This window comes from Enhydra lutris, unplaced genomic scaffold (genome assembly GCF_002288905.1).
Source record: "Enhydra lutris kenyoni isolate GAN:26980312 unplaced genomic scaffold, ASM228890v2 scaffoldscaffold52, whole genome shotgun sequence".
Lineage (NCBI taxonomy): Eukaryota > Metazoa > Chordata > Mammalia > Carnivora > Mustelidae > Enhydra > Enhydra lutris.
In genome coordinates, this window is record NW_019154136.1 from 3,304,331 (window position 1) to 3,320,509 (window position 16,179).

Below are 16,179 nucleotides of genomic sequence, written 5' to 3' on the forward strand. Positions count from 1 at the left end.
TTGTGCTCCGCTGCTCCGCCGCTTGCCGGGAGCCGGCCCCTCCCCCCGCGGTCTATCTTCCCGTCGCTTTGGATTCCCTTCTCCGCCAGTCCTACCTTTCAGAAAGTGGTTGATTTTCTGTTTCTAGAGTTGCTGTTCTTCTTCTTTTCGATCTCCCGTTGGATTTGTAGGTGTTTGCAATCTTTAGATAAGCTAGCTAGCTGATCTCCGCTACCTGAAATAGTCTCAGCTGCTACTTCTCTGCCATCTTGACCTCGAAATTTTTTAAAAACCTCCATACCATTTTTCCATAGTGGCTATACTAACTGACATTCCCACCAGCAGGGCACAGGAGTTCCCTTTCCTTCACTTCCTCACAAATACTGAAAATCTTGATTTCTAAACAGAGTACCATCATTACTTATTTGCTTGAGGTAAAATATACCCATAATAATTACAAAAATACCAATGGTGATACTGGTGTTTTTAATTAATATTAACACCAATATTAATTTTACTACTAGCAATAAGGTCACAGTACAATTTAAGATTTCTTTGTGGTTCTTTCTGTCCTCATGGATATCCCATCAGAGACATACAAACAGTATACTGTGTTTTAAAGTCATCTGAAGTTAGTTCTCTTTCTACATGCTTATGACATTGCCCTGATACATAATTAAGTTTATTTGTTTCAATTTGTTGTCAATTTTTTTTCTTTTTTAAACTCCAGTATAATTAACATACAGTGATCTATTAGTTTCAGGTATGCAATATAGTGAGTCAAGAATTCTATATGTTACTCAGTGCTCATCACCACGAGTGTACTTATCTATTTTTCTTGTTTTTGTTCTTTTTTGATAGCAGTACTATCTGGGTTTTTTTTCCATTCTCCATAATTGTACTCTTAATCTCCTTTACCCTCTTTTACCTATCCAACCTCCCACCCACCTCCTCTCTGGTAACCATCAGTTTGTTCTCTACATTTAAGAATCTGGTTTTTTCTTTGTCTCTCTTTTTCTTTTTTTGTTTCTTAAATTCCACGTATGAATGAAACCATATGGTATTTGTTATTCTCTGACTTATTTCACTTAGCATTATACTCTCTAAATCCATCCACATTGTTGCAAATGACAAGATTTCAATCTTTTCATGGCTGAGTGATATTTCTTGTGTATATACATATATACCACATCTTCTTTATACCACTTTCATCTATCAGTGGATACTTGAGCTGCTTCCATAATTTGGCTATTGTAAATAATGCTGCTATGAACATAGGGGTGCATGTATCTTTTCAAATTACTGTTTTCATATTCTCTGGGTAAATACCTAGTAGTGGAGTGACTGGATTGTATGGTAATTCTATTTTTAATTTTTTTAAGGAAGCTTCCTACTGTTTTCTACAGTAGCTACACCAGTTTGCACTCCCACCAAGAGTACACGAGAGTTCCTTTTTCTCAACATCCTCACCAACACTTGTTTCTTGTGTTTTTATTCTAGCCATTCTGGCTTGTGTTGAGTAATATCTCATTGTGAAATGATTTGCATTTTTGCGATGATTAGTGACATTGAACATCTTTTCATGTGTCTGTTGGCCATCTGGATGTCTTCTTTGGAGAAATATCTATTCATATCTTCTGCTCATTTTTTGATTGGATTATTTGAGTTTTTTTGTATTGAGTTGTTTAAGTTCCTTAAATATTTTGGATACTGACCCTTTAGAAACAAAACAAATGAGCAAAGAATAAAAGAAACAAAAAAACAGACTTATAACTATAGAGAACAATCTGATGGTTGCTAGAGGGGAGGTGGGAGGAGGATGGGTGAAATAGGTGATGGGAATGAAGAGTACACTTATCATGATGAGCAGTGAATAATGTATAGAATTGAATTGAATCACTGTATTATACATTGTACATTGTACATTGAATCACTGTATTGTACACTTGAAGTTAATATAACACTGTATGTTAACTATACTGGAATTAAATAAATAAAACGTTAATTAATACCAAAAAATTAAAAAGGGATTTTTAACACCCTAAATAAATAAATACATAAACCAATTCCAAACCTATCTAATGTATTATTACCCTTTTATAAGATCACACACCCACAAAAGAACTGAGGTAATTCCATTATCCTTATGTTCACGGTTCATAATACAACTCATAACTGTATTTGCTAATTCCACAATTACATAAATATGCACGCACATACGCCATGATAGTGAACACACACAACACTAAAATGTTAGTGAATATAAGCAGTCACTGAATGTTCCTCTTCCTTTAGCATTCATAAAGCTGAAGGTTGGTGTGATGGCATCAACTGCCTTAATAAGTGGGGTCCAACCATTTGCTTTATAGTAATACTTGTTGGACCATTGGATGGAGCCAGCACTTGGATATTTTACCGTAATTTCCCATATGATGGCAGAGGTGATCACAGGGCATAAAACTTCATCAAAATGACAGTAACATATGGAAGATGTGGTCCACATACACTATGGAGTATTATGCCTCCATCAGAAAGGATGAATCCCCAACTTTTGTAGCAACATGGACGGGACTGGAAGAGATTATGCTGAGTGAAATAAGTCAAGCAGAGAGAGTCAATTATCATATGGTTTCACTTATTTGTGGAACATAACAAACAGCATGGAGGACATGAGGAGTTAGGAGAAGGCAATTGGGGGAAATTGGAAGGGGAGGTGAATAATGAGAGACTATGGACTCTGAAAAACAATCTGAAGGGTTTGAAGAGGGGGGGGGGGGGGGAGGTTGGGGGAACCAGGTGGTGGGTATTAGAGAGGGCACGGACTGAATGGAGCACTGGGTGTAGTACAAAAACAATGAATACTGTTATGCTGAAAATAAATTTTTAAAAATGATTTAAAAAAATGACAGTAACGTCAAATAAATGAATGAATGAATAACAAAAACAAAAAAAATAAAACAGAAACAAACAAAAAAGTACAGTGCCTGGGTGGCTCAGTCGGCAAAGCAGCCAACTCTTTGTTTTGGCTCACCTCAGGGTCCTGGGATCAAGCCCCACCTCAGACCCCCTGCTCAGCAAGGATTCTGCTTGAGGACTTCTCTCCCTCTCCCTCTGCCCCAACCCCACTCGTGCATGCTCTCTTTCTCTCTCTCAAATAAATAAATAAATGACAGTAATATCCTTAGATTGCAGGCAAATCACAGTCTAGGAAAAGACAAAGACCTCTTCCCCCCAGGTTTCAAAGAAAGGATGACCCTCCTGACCTCTTGATTCAGACTTCTAGCCTCCAGAACTGTGAGAAACTAAATTTCTCTTGTTTTAAACAAAAAAAAAGTAATGATGATGACAGTAATGTCCTTGACAGTTCAGGAAGATTAGGTTCTGTCATTATAAAGTGGAAACTATGATCCCGAGTTCATGAATCTGGTTTCAAATCTTGGCACTACCACTTAGAAGCTCTTAAATCTTAGGTAGAAGAAGATGTGAAAGTCAAAGATATTCTTAGAAGTTTGTGACTCTCAGATCTGACTTAACCATGCCTCAAATCTGTTAGCCCCAGAGCTCCTTGTAAATCAAACCTTTGCACTGCTGGCCAGCTTTGGTGGCACACCTAGACTTCACCTAGGTCTATTCAATGGGCAGGTATGAGAGGTGCATGGTGAGGAGGAAAGAGAAATTTGTCCTTATTGTTTTCAGATGTGGCAGGTCCTAGAAAAACCAGCTGAACTTGTATCTGATTCAAGGTTGTCATGGATGGAAGGTCACTAAGAATCCGAATGTCCCCTATCTACCTCTCCCCGCCCCCTACATTGCATGTGAACCTCTTGTTGTATTGCTCAGAGTAGAAATTTAAGATTGATATTCCCTGAAGAGAAACCACACTTACCCAGAGCTTTGAAAAAGTTCACGACATTTATTTGCAAAAAGAACTTCACAGATGTTATGCTAGCATTTTGCTTCAAACCACAGGCATAGATATTACCTAGGGAACTAGTAATTTTAGTAGATAGATACCGAAGTCACTGGAAGACAAATGATCCAGAATCTAGATTCAGCTATTAGAGAAGAATGAGTTCATATGATAAACAAGTTGCTTTGGCCTTTTTTGTTTTGTTTGGGTTTTTTTTATTTTGGGGGCTTTTTTTTTGCTTGTCAGCTGGATCAAGTTGCACGGTCTCAAAAACCAGTTGCCAAGCAACAGATAAAGCTTCCACTGGACCGTGAAAGATCCAGCTTAATAAATCTTATAGCTAAAACCTCTTTCTTTGGAAATTTTGTTCCCCAGCATTCTCCAGGTATATAACCTGTAAGGTAGAAGATTTTTAGCTCCACAATTTATTACCTAAGGTACAAATTCCAGTTGGACGTCAGTATGTTATGGCTGACATTTCATTAGCCTTTAAAATGAGCTCAAGAGACCCAGCAGGAAGGCAGGTGGGCTAGTGTCCCAGGTATTTTCTTTGGGTTGGGCTCTTGTAGAAGAGGATACTCCAGAGGTAACTCAGGATGAAAAGTAACATGTATTAATGAACACAGAGATTATCAGATCTGAAGCCCAGTTCCATTACTTACCAGCCCTAGACCTTAAACAAGACTTTTTAATCTATCTGAGTCTTTCTCATCTGGAAAATAGCAATCATAATAATAGAATGTGCCTCATGAAGTTGTTGAAAGGATTAAATGAGAGAATATGTGTAAAATGTTTAGTAGGATGCCCAGAATACAAAAAACACTCAACAAACGTCCATTGGTATGATTTTATACTCCTGGCACTTTCCTCTCTTCCCTATTTTGGGCCACAGCTTCTAGTCTGAGCCTCGTCCTGAACTTCCATATTCAGACCATTGTGTATCTGACTTTTCCCAAGGCTTGATTAACTGTTTAGTGTAGAAGGAGCAAACTCCTTGGCATCATGAGACCTGAGTTCAAACTCAGATTTCCTGGGGTGCCTGGGTGGCTCAGCAGTTGAACATGACTCTTGGTTTTGGCTCAGGTCAATATCTCAGGGTCCTGAGACTGAGCCCTGCATAGGGCTCCACACTCAGCACAGAGTCTGCTTGTCCCTATCCCTCTGTTCCTCCCCCTCGCTTGCATACTCTCTCTGTCTCTCTCAAATAAATAAATAAATAAAATCTTTTTTTTTTTTAAACCTCAGATTTACCACATAGTCATCCTCTGACCTTGGAAGAGGGATGGACCTAAATGCACGCAGGCATGACGCTCATGATCAGGCACTGCGAGTGAACTACCTCAGCCCATGTGAATCCCAGAGAAGGATACATGTTACAGTTGCTGTGGCTCTGAACCCGCAGAGTAAGAGCTGGATGGCACAGGCCCCTGGCTTCTGCTCAGATTCCTTTCTCTTCAGCAGGGGCCACGGGCATCTCTGGATCAACAAAAGCTCTTCATCAGTAACCGGATCCACACCCTTGGGAGTAAGGCATCCACCTTCCCTGCCTGCCACCATTCTCCTTACTTAGCCAAACATACTTCCTCTGCTCAGAGGTGAAAGGAGGGAAGCTTGCTTATACTTAATTATTTACTTACTTATAGGCATGGCAAGGTACTTCAGTTGTCAGATTAGAACACTGTTATTAAATTATATCATTTCTTGGATAAGCTCTCTGGCTCTCCATTTCCTCCTCTTTACAACCAAGATTGTCACATGACCCTGCTGGTTCCTGCAGTTGCTACCTCCATATTATCTTAGGGTATCTTTTTCCTTTAAGATTTTATTTATTTATTTGACAGACTGAGATCACAAGTAGGCAGAGAGGCAGGCAGAGAGAGAGGAGAAAGCAGGTTCCCCGTGGAGCAGAGAGCCCGATGTGGGGCTCGATCCCAGAACTCTGGGATCATGACCTGAGCTGAAGGCAGAGGCTTAACCCACTGAGCCACCCAGGTGCCCCGGGTATTTTATTATGCTTCCAGGTACCTGAGTAAGAACCTATACAATAAGTGATTTTCTATGTGATAATCAATTGTATTAGCAAGCAAAAGCACTTTGCTAGATTCCAAAGTGTGCTACAGTCTTAGGTGTCTATTGCAATAATCCCTGACTGATTTCCCTGCCTCTCTCTACTTTGCTTGCTAACATCCCATTTTTTGTCCCCCACGAACACCAGGACATGCCCCTGCTCATTCACCTCTGACTCCATGGTTGACACCATAGGGAATTTCAGCTCATGTCCATGTACGCAGAGTTCTCCAGAACCTAGCCCCATTCTCATTATCCAATCTTTCATCCCACTGACATAGTACCTTGAAAGGGACACCTAGAAAAACTACTCTGTGAGGAAAGACCCTTGGAAAAATATTTCACTTGAAATACAAAATGGAAATACAAAACATCCAAGTAACTGGTGAGTGAACTTCCATGTGGGGAAAGCAAAAGCTATAGTTGAGTACAGAAAATCTGAGAAGTGGAAGGGGTAGATGAAGAAAGAGAACTTGACGGGGGAAAAAAAATAGGTTGACAGAAAAGAAGAGAAGATAGAGAATGAGCAGAGTGGGAAGTTCTCAGAATGAGAATCAGAAAGGGCCCTTCCTGCTTTGGAACAAATATCATAGAACTTACTCTCTCAGGAGTAAGAGGAAGACTAGTAAGTTGAGAGGGTAATGTAGGATGTAGATATTTAAGCTTCAGGCACTATCATATATAGGCTGGGGCAGTGGTGTACGAGGGCCACCACTGAGGTAGAAGGGGATTGGCCTTCCCTGTATCATCTTCACATCATTGTTGTCCTCTCCAGCTCAAGAGAAAATTGAGCTCGGTGTATAACCAGCCTCCTGGTTATTACAAAATGTAAGAAATTTTTAGCAGACCTCTGTTCCCCCAAGAGTTCTGTGAAGGCTGAGATCGGTACCAATGATAAACTTATTTCTTTTGAGGGTTGGAAAGTTCTCGTCTTTATGCTTCACTTATTCCCTGGAACTTGCTTTCTCATACGTTCATCTTTATCTTGTAAAATGGAAAGAAAGAAAGCTGGACCCAATCTACCACTTTTCTTGCTTACCCTTACTGGAGTCTTCTCTGACAGTCTTGGTAAATCCAGAATGAGGCAGAAGTAAGATATTCCTTATAGCCTAAATGCTAGTTATATGTATAATGCTATGTTTCCAGTCATACATAGGAAATGTCACTTTCCCTAAAACATACAATCATGATTTAAGGAGGCTGGTTAAAAAGTTTTTATTTAGTCTGAAATGGAGGTGAATTAAGAATGTGTTCACCTGTACATAAGCAAGTGTTCGTCTTAAGAGGAGAAGGGCTTCTACGAAAGGGATTACAGTACTCATTAATGATGCTGGTGTGCCCCCTCCCCCCAGCAAGTTTTTCCTTTCAAATCTTCCGTTTTTATATTAAACAGTATTATTTGTGGCAGTGGGCAAGGTTGAGGGCCTGACATATCATGCACATAGGGCAGGACTCTGCAAACTACAGCGTGCTAAATTTGACCACAAAGTCATTGGCAACCTTGGCTACAGAACAGTGTGGGTGGAGTAGAACAATGGGTAGAACCAAGCATGGGGGGACTGGGGCTTGCACAGACACTACTGTGGAGGGAAAAGAACATTCTGGGTCATATCGCTTTTCAAAGTTTCACTTTTCTCAATGAGGATAACAGTTAATCTCATCCCTCTATGTTGAAAATTAATGAATAACAAATGTCAATGTGATATGCAGAACCTTAGCAATGTACTTAATGTCCCTTCAGTTATTCCATCCCTATCATTACCTCTCACCTTTCTTTCCAGAATGCTATTAGATCTATGTTAGAAATTTTCCAGTTATCATTCATGTCTCTTGATCTCTTTCTGTTTTTTTAAACTCTTTATCACTTTAGGTTTACTGCTAATTTTTTCCAAACGGTCTTCCAGTTCACTAATTCCTTCTGCAGGTGAGCCAAATCTGCTGTTTAAAATTTTTTATTTTTTTATTTTTTATTATTATTTTTTGCAATAACTTCTTTAAATTCAGTGATATTTTTCATTTCTTGACATTACATTTGGTCCTTTTTCAAGGGCATGTGCTATTTTAAAAATATCTTTTTTTTTTTTAATTTAACAGAGAGACGGGGGGATCACAAGTAGGCAGAGAGGCAGGAGTGAGAGAGGGGGGAAGCAGGCTCCTTGCTGAACAAAGAGCCAGGTGCGGGGCTCGATCCCAGGGAGATCATGACCTGAGCCAAAGGCAGAGGCTTAACCCACTGAGCCACCCAGGTGCCCCTATTTTTAAAATATCTTGTTTATTCTTTAAGTTTAGTTTTTATTCTTCCTTTTCCCTCTGAATTACTTTTAAATACACTTTTTAAAAACATTCTGCAGTTGGATGTGTTATCTCAGGCTCTATTTGTGAATCCCTCTGTGGTTTGTGTCTTTTGACTCTTTCTCAAAGTAAATCATGTCTTCCGGTAGTTTGCTTTTTTTTTTCTTCTTCATGTAGCTTATAAACTTTTACTGTGTGATCATCTTCATCAGGATTCCCCCACTCTGATAAGTGTCATAGCTGCCTTAAATTATAGCAGTGTTGCAACAGAACAGTTTTAAATTGTTTCTATTGAAGTACTCAAGGAGCCTCATCCATTCTTGATCAATTTTTGTGTTAATTTTACAGCTTGGAAGAATCCTGCACAAAGTGAGTGGTGTAAATTTAGCTTCCACACCCAGGCATCATATTGGCCCGAGGCTTTAATTTTCATGCAAGAATGTTTTTTCATCTACCTCCTAATAGAAACAAGAGAGGCAAGCTTCCTTGTGCATATATGCGATGGTGGACAGAGGGTTTCTAGTTCCTCTTTTACCAAGGGAGCAACACTTCCGTGTCCTGGGGGTCTTTGTTCTAGCACCTTCCTTCTGCATTGTATAGGCTGATGGCCATACATTCAGTTACTATGTGGTCATTAAAATCTCAAGCCCTGGTTTGTTTATCTATTGCTGTGTAACAAACTACTCTGAAACTGATTGGCTTAAAACAAAAACAACCTCTCATTGTCTTTCATGAGTCTACAGGTTGACTGAGGTCAGCTAGGCACTTTTTCTACTCCAGATAAGTACTAGCTGGGCTGAAGTCATTTGGAGGATTTACTGAAGATGAAACATTCACAATGGCTCACTGAGATTTCTGTAAGTTGATGCCGGTTGTTGAGTGGGGGCTCTTCTAGGGCTTTTGGATAGGACATATTGGTGCCACTCAATGAGGCTGGCTTGAGGTTCACCCAGCAAAGCAGCTGGATTTCAAGAGGGAGACTTCTAGGAGGAGAAGGGTGAAAGCTGTAGATCACTTAAGCCATGGCCTTGAATATCACACAGCATCATTTCTCTCTCTTTTTATGGGTCAGAGCAAGTAATAGGTCAGCGTCAGTACAAATGGAAGTTCTACTTCTTGACGGAAAGTGGGCAAAGAATGTGTGGCAGTCTTTAATCTACTTCTGATTCTCTCCCACTGGGGCCTATATCTGGTCCCTTTCCCTCAAACCCTTCTGATCTTCCTCTCATAAACTTCCACTATTAAATTTGCATTCCTTTTTTGGTTTGGCAACTGAAAATTAATCTCATTTTTCCTTTTGAACTCAAGTGATTACTTTTTTTTTCCATTTTAATGTAGTCCTCATTTTTGAGCTTTTAGTGTGAGCATGGTCTTGTCATCTTTCTTGCTAGAACACCGTATTTCTTTTGTGCACTCCAACGCTTAGCAAACTAAGATGTGTTTGTTAAACAAAGCCAACCCACGGTTATTATTTTTCATAAAGCAGCAAGACTTTTCTACTATGCCAGTGAGGAATTTCTGCCACAGAGAAGAGAGATACAACACTTGTACACATGTTCTGAGGCAACACAGGCATACGATTTGCCTAATCTCTCTCTTCTATCTAGGAAACATTGCTCCAAGTTATTTGTTCTCTGCTAAGCAATAGAAAGGCCGTAGCCAACAATGGTGTAGTGATTTGCCTTCCATTATTAGAATTAATTATTAGAATTAGGTCAAAAGAAGCTCATTTGGGCCCACTGGTCGTAGAGAATCAGGAATCACCAGAGAAAATCAATATGGTAAGTTCTGCCTTATAGGCGCTGAGCAATAAAGCAAAGAATTGGAACAGAGAATTCACCCTGTTTGTGTTTTCATCCAAGCTCTCATGTTCCTTTTAACTGCTAAGACTTCCAAAAAAGATGCATTTGGTATGGAGAATTGTTTTGGCCCTGCTGACAGAAGGAATCCACCTTCCTTTTAATTCCAGAGTTGTATCCATGTCCATTTAGTGTGGCTCATTTCCTTTCTAAATGAAATGAAATTTGCATTTATATAGCCCCTAACATACCACAAAGGATACTAAAAAGCCCTCCATGACAGAAACTATTCACAAGCTTAGAATTGAAGCCCCAGCAACAGACAGATCCATCTTCAAAGTCTTAGACCAGCTAATGCTGCCTGCTCTGAGTGTTCAATGGGTTAGGGATAACAAGGCTAAGAAGTAAAGGTACTTCTTCCCCGGCTTTATTAAGATATAATTGACATATAGCATACGCAAGTTCAAGGTGTACCAAGTACTGATTTGGCACGTGTATATATTGTGCAACCTCTACCATAGTAAGGTTAGTTAACATCTCCATCACCTTACATAATTACCACCTTTTCTTTTAATTATGTTATGTTAGTTACCATACAGTACATCATTAGTTTTTTAACCAAATTTACCTTTTATTTATTTATTTATTTAATTTTTTAAATTTATTTTCAGCATAACAGTATTCATTGTTTTTGCACCACACCCAGTGCTCCATCATTAGTTTTTGATGTAGCGTTCCAAGATTCATTGTTTACATAAAACACCCCAACTTTTTTTTAATGGTGAGAACATTTAAGATCTTTCTTAGCAACTTTCAATTATATAATTCAGTATTCTTAGCTACAGTCACTGTGCTGTATATCAAATCTCCAGAATGTAGTCCTCTTATAACTAAAAGTTATTCCACATATATGTGAAATCTTTAAAAATCCTGAATCATAGGGGCGCCTGGGTGGCTCGGTGGATTAAAGCCTCTGCCTTCGGCTCAGGTCATGATCTTAGGGTCCTGGGATCGAGCCCTGCATCGGGCTCTCCGCTCAATGGGGAGCCTGCTTCCCTTCCTCTCTCTCTCTACCTGCCTTTCTGCCTACTTGTGATCTCTGTCAAATAAATAAAATCTTAAAAAAAAATCCTGAATCATAGAAACAGAGAGCACAGTGCTGGTTCCCAGGGGCGGGGGGACATAGATAGTGAGATGTTGGCCAAAGGGCACAAAATTCTGTTTTAAAGTGAGTAAGTTCCAAGGATCTAATGTACAACATGGTGACTATAGTTAACAACACTCTATTGTATATCTAAAAGTTGCTAAGAGAGTAGATTATAAATGTTCTCAACACACACACACAGAAGGGTAGTTATATGAAGTGGTGGATATGTTAACTCACCTTATTGTGGTAATCATTTTAAAATATATATGTGGATCAGATGATTACATCTGTACACCTTAAAATTGTATATGTCAATTATATCTCAATATAGCTGGAAAAAAAACCTAAATGAAATACTTCTTCACCTCTTTGTCCTTTCATTCCTTTGACAAGGGGAGAAATTTAAGAATATTTTTTCCTGCTAACAAAACTGTGACAACAGCCAACTTGGTCAACAGAAAATCAAGCCTTTCATTCATTTGGTTTGAGCATTAACATCATGGCCAAAATTATTAGGTTGGTTCTGTCACAACCAGTGTGGACTAGCTGTACTCAGATGTAAACTTTTATTTCCTGTCTATATGTTCATGGGGAATATTAACAATAGAATACTTTGTGTCTCCATTTTGGCTTTTGGCTGACATATGAAAATAATAAATACTGCATTCCAAAGAGAACAAAAATGTCAAAATTACTGCTTGAGAAACAGATGACCATCTTTATTAAAGATACAGAGTATCAATAAAGATGAGATTTAGAGAGAATGTTTGAGGAAAATTTCTTTGAATAGAGCTAGCTGGATTGTGAACCCTGTCATCCCAAGGAGTGTGTGGTATGCCTGTCCTTCATTTCTAGCCGAGAAGTTTGACATTGTTCACTCATGTTAAGGGGGACACGTTGGCCAGATCTCTGACTCCCCACCTGCAAAATATGAAAACAGAAATGGGCTCTGAAGGCTGGAGCACAGGACAGATGGTTGGGTTGGGACTGGTCTAGTAAGGCAGAAAATGGATGAGTGTTTCCTACAGACCAGCTGGGAGACCCGGTGCCATTTTAAATCCCACCTGAGAGGTTAGTGTGGAGAGGAGCTGTGACCTCAGCAGAGGAAGTGTTTGTCAAGTGGACCACTGAAGGGTCAGCAGCTGAGGGGGGAGAAGCCAGTCAGAGACGTGCCCTCTCCACATCACAAGAAATACCATCAGATGTTCCTCTTGATGGCCCCTGAAGGACTCAGGTCCAGAATTGGATACAGGCAGCTTGTCACACTCTCAATACCTCTGGATGCCTGTCCATTCTTTAGGCCCTGGGCTTGTCAAAATTATGGCTAGGGAGATGCGGAAGGAGGGAAGGAACCATGCCTTGCTTCCCTGGCTTTCTTCCTATAGAAGGCCCCCATACTGGGGAAAAGAGGTTTTAATTGTAAGTTAGGACCATTTAATATAACAACGCTATGGCATTCTAAATTCTGAACTGGGACTGTGCTGGTAACTTTAAAAGACTATTGGCCTTTTTCCCCTAACAGTGGACAGAAAAGTCCCAAGACTGCCTGAGTTTTTGTCCAGGATCAGAGGTGGCATTTCCCCCACTGAATAAACTGTAAAGTGATTAGGAGACAAAAACCAGCGTGTTTTCTGGTTATGTCCTATAAGTCTAGTTTGTTAATATACTTTTACCCTCTAAGAAACATAACTTCTGTAGAGCCTTCTTTTTTTAACTGAAGGAGCCTTAGAGAGCATCTGGTTTTCATTCTGCAGATGAGAATCCTAAAACCCAGAGGCTTAGATTCAAATGCCAAACTAAATCACCTTGGCCAAGGACCTTTGAACTCGAGTTTCAGTATCTACGTAAGGAAAGTCAAAATGCTTTAAAAAGAAAGAAGTGATAAGAATATCTGCTTCCCTAGGTTTGATCTCAAATGATACAATATGTGTACAAGTGCTTTAATATTAGCAAGAAGATACATGTGTATATGTTCATGTTGTTGGTGACAGACTGGGGATTAGAAGCAAAGTCTCCTGACTTCATCTCATAGAATAGAATAGAATAGAATAGAATAGAATAGAAGGCCTCAATGGAGCTGTTCCGTTTAATTGGCAGATTGTTGGATTAATCTGGCTGATCTGGGCAACTGATCATTCCATTAGGGTTTCTACACCTAAAGGTATAGAAATGGTCCCATAGCTTTAAAATAGTAATTTATATTCAGTTACATTGAAATAAAACTAACGTGTAAGCTTACCTCAATTAGACCCAGAATACATTGTGAATGTAGATCTTGGGGGTTGAACCACACCATTCTGATTCTAGCACATATTTTACTACATAAAATCTGATATTGGGATCTTATTCATACTGGTAGTTTGACATAAAAATAGGATAAGTGTAGTTTTTTAATGAAGTTTTTTAAATTTCCTAACTTTTTTTTAAAGATTTACTTATTTATTTGAGAGAGAATGTGTGTGTGCATTGGGGGAGCAGAGAGGGAGGGAAAGAGAATCCCAAGCAGACTCCTTGCTGATCACGGTGCCTGATGCAGGGCTCAATCCCATGACCCGGAGATAATGACCTGAGCCAAAGTCAAGAGTCTGTCACCTGACTGAGCTGCCCATGTGCCCCAAATTTCCTAACTTTTTATACTAAATTGTATATATACACACAGGTATAGATTAGACATATATACATACATAAATGAAATACCCAGAAAAATAAATGCCACACCTAGCATTTTGTCACCATTCAACAACCATTTCCCCACCCACTGATCTGATTTCTATCTCTGGAGAAAGTCCTAATTAACCTAAGAAGTCATTTTTTAAAACTTGAATATGAAATGACTCAGGAAGTGCCACATAACACATCTTTAAACCTGCCAGTTTCTTGGAATGAAAACCAAAGACTATTAAAATTGAGCTTCAGTTCACCAGGATTCAAGGACTTTTCAAGCCCTGAAGTCATGCATTCCAGTTTTTTAAAAATTGCAATGTATTTGTGGAACAGAAGTCAAATGAATTGTTAAGACCATATAAAGGGAGGAGAAAACATTTCTCTAGCAACATTTCATCCTTTGTGAGAATCTGGTACAGAGGAACAGTCATTATGGCCAAAAATTGCCAGTAAATGTCACAAAAGCCACAGTCTGTTTCTACATTGCCCCTAGCATTGATTCTACCTAGGTGAAGAAGAAAATAGTTATTTTTCCTTAGATGGTTAAAAAAAAAATCCAAATTAAAATGCATGCATCTGGAAGACCCACTGTAATGGCAATTAAAAAGAGATGATATGTCCATTTTTTAAGCAAACTTCATGTTCTTTTATGGAAGAGGTTCAAAGGAATTTTCTTCTAATTATGCTCTGGAAACCAAAAAGAAGTCACTGGGTTTCCCATCCATATCATATCAGAATGACGATTTTGCACAGGGATGACATATGGAATGGGAAAAACTAAACATATTTCTAAGAGGAAATTGTTATCATCAAAGACATAAGGACAGTGAAACAAGATCTGCCATCAACTGTATGGGTAGAAAAAAGAATTAAGTTTTTTAAAAAATGAAACTCTGTAGCTTTCTAACCCAGGAAGCTTCTGTAAGGATGACAAGGCATGTGGTTTGTCCACAGAATTACATTTGTTAGTCATTTTTTTTTTCTATATCCAGGTGCAGAAAATATTTCTCTGACTTCTAAAGCAATGGAAAAAACTTGCAACCAGGTGTGTGTGTGTGTGTGTGTGTGTGTGTGTGTGTGTGTGTGTAATTAGACATAGATACAGAGATAGATGTGGAGATAGAGATAGAGATAGAGATAGAGAAACATACTTTTTCACCACAATGCCCATTAGTTTAAACTCCATGAGGTTGAGAGGTTGTGACTTAGGCATCTTTATTTCTCTCAAAATCACACTCCTTCTCAGCCAGCACCTAACCGGGCCCTTTACCAGTAGGCATCCAATAAATATTTGCAGGGTAAATTTCATCTTAGGCTATCTTGAACTACTGCTGGAGAACTATGTCTGAAGAGGACCTTGGCACACTGCTCTAGAGAGACACTCAGCAGTACAGATGCAGCATCAGTTGAAACAAGTGTCTTGGGGTTCTGGTGTGAGAGACCCAGCCAATAAAACCAGACCCAGCCATCTAGCAGGTTTGGATAAGGCAGCAGATGTCTGGAGGGTTGACTTACTAGGGCTCTTCACAGAAGAGAACAATGTCTCCTATCAAGTGTCTCATCCCAAGGAAGCAAAGCTGAGTTGGTGCTCAAGTTGTACCCGAGGTCAGTGGTTCTCTATGAAAACAGAGGCACCATTTGGAATATGTGCTGCTCAAGTTGGTGTCTCTACTGATAGGTAGTACATCACAATCATTAGAATCCAGGGCTTTGGCTGTGAATTTGAACTCTGCAATAAGTAGCTCTGTGACATGGAGGAGACTCCTTAGCCTCTATTAGCCTCATTTTTTTTTTGGCTGTGAAATTGGGCCATGGTGACTATGGAATTCCATAAGGTTGTGAAAATTACCAAAGGGTGGCTTTTTCTTTCTGATAGGTTGAAAAATCCCCTCCTGCAAAAGCAAGAAGAACCTGTGAACTAAAGGAAAAAAGTTCGGAAGACCTTAAGATGCCCTAGGGGGCTGAGGGCAAGTCTGTCATAAATGAGTAGGGTAATGAGAAGGCAGCTTCCCAGGGCGGAAGGCAGACTGAAGGACAGCTTTACAGTTCTGCTGTTTTTATTTCTTCACATTCCCTTGAGGCCACGATTGCTTGTCCCACCCCTGGAGAAGTCCAGGCTGCTGCAGGTCTGTGAGGGTGATATCCAGATACCGAAGAAGTCCTTCTGGGGTAAACAACTAATGAAAACAGGTATGGGTTGCAAAGGGAAAAATAGTAACTCTACAGTGGAGAGACCTGGTGGATCCATCCTTAGCCGAGCCATCAAGTTTCACATCATCAATAATACGTCATAATTATACCATGTATCTCTGACACGACAG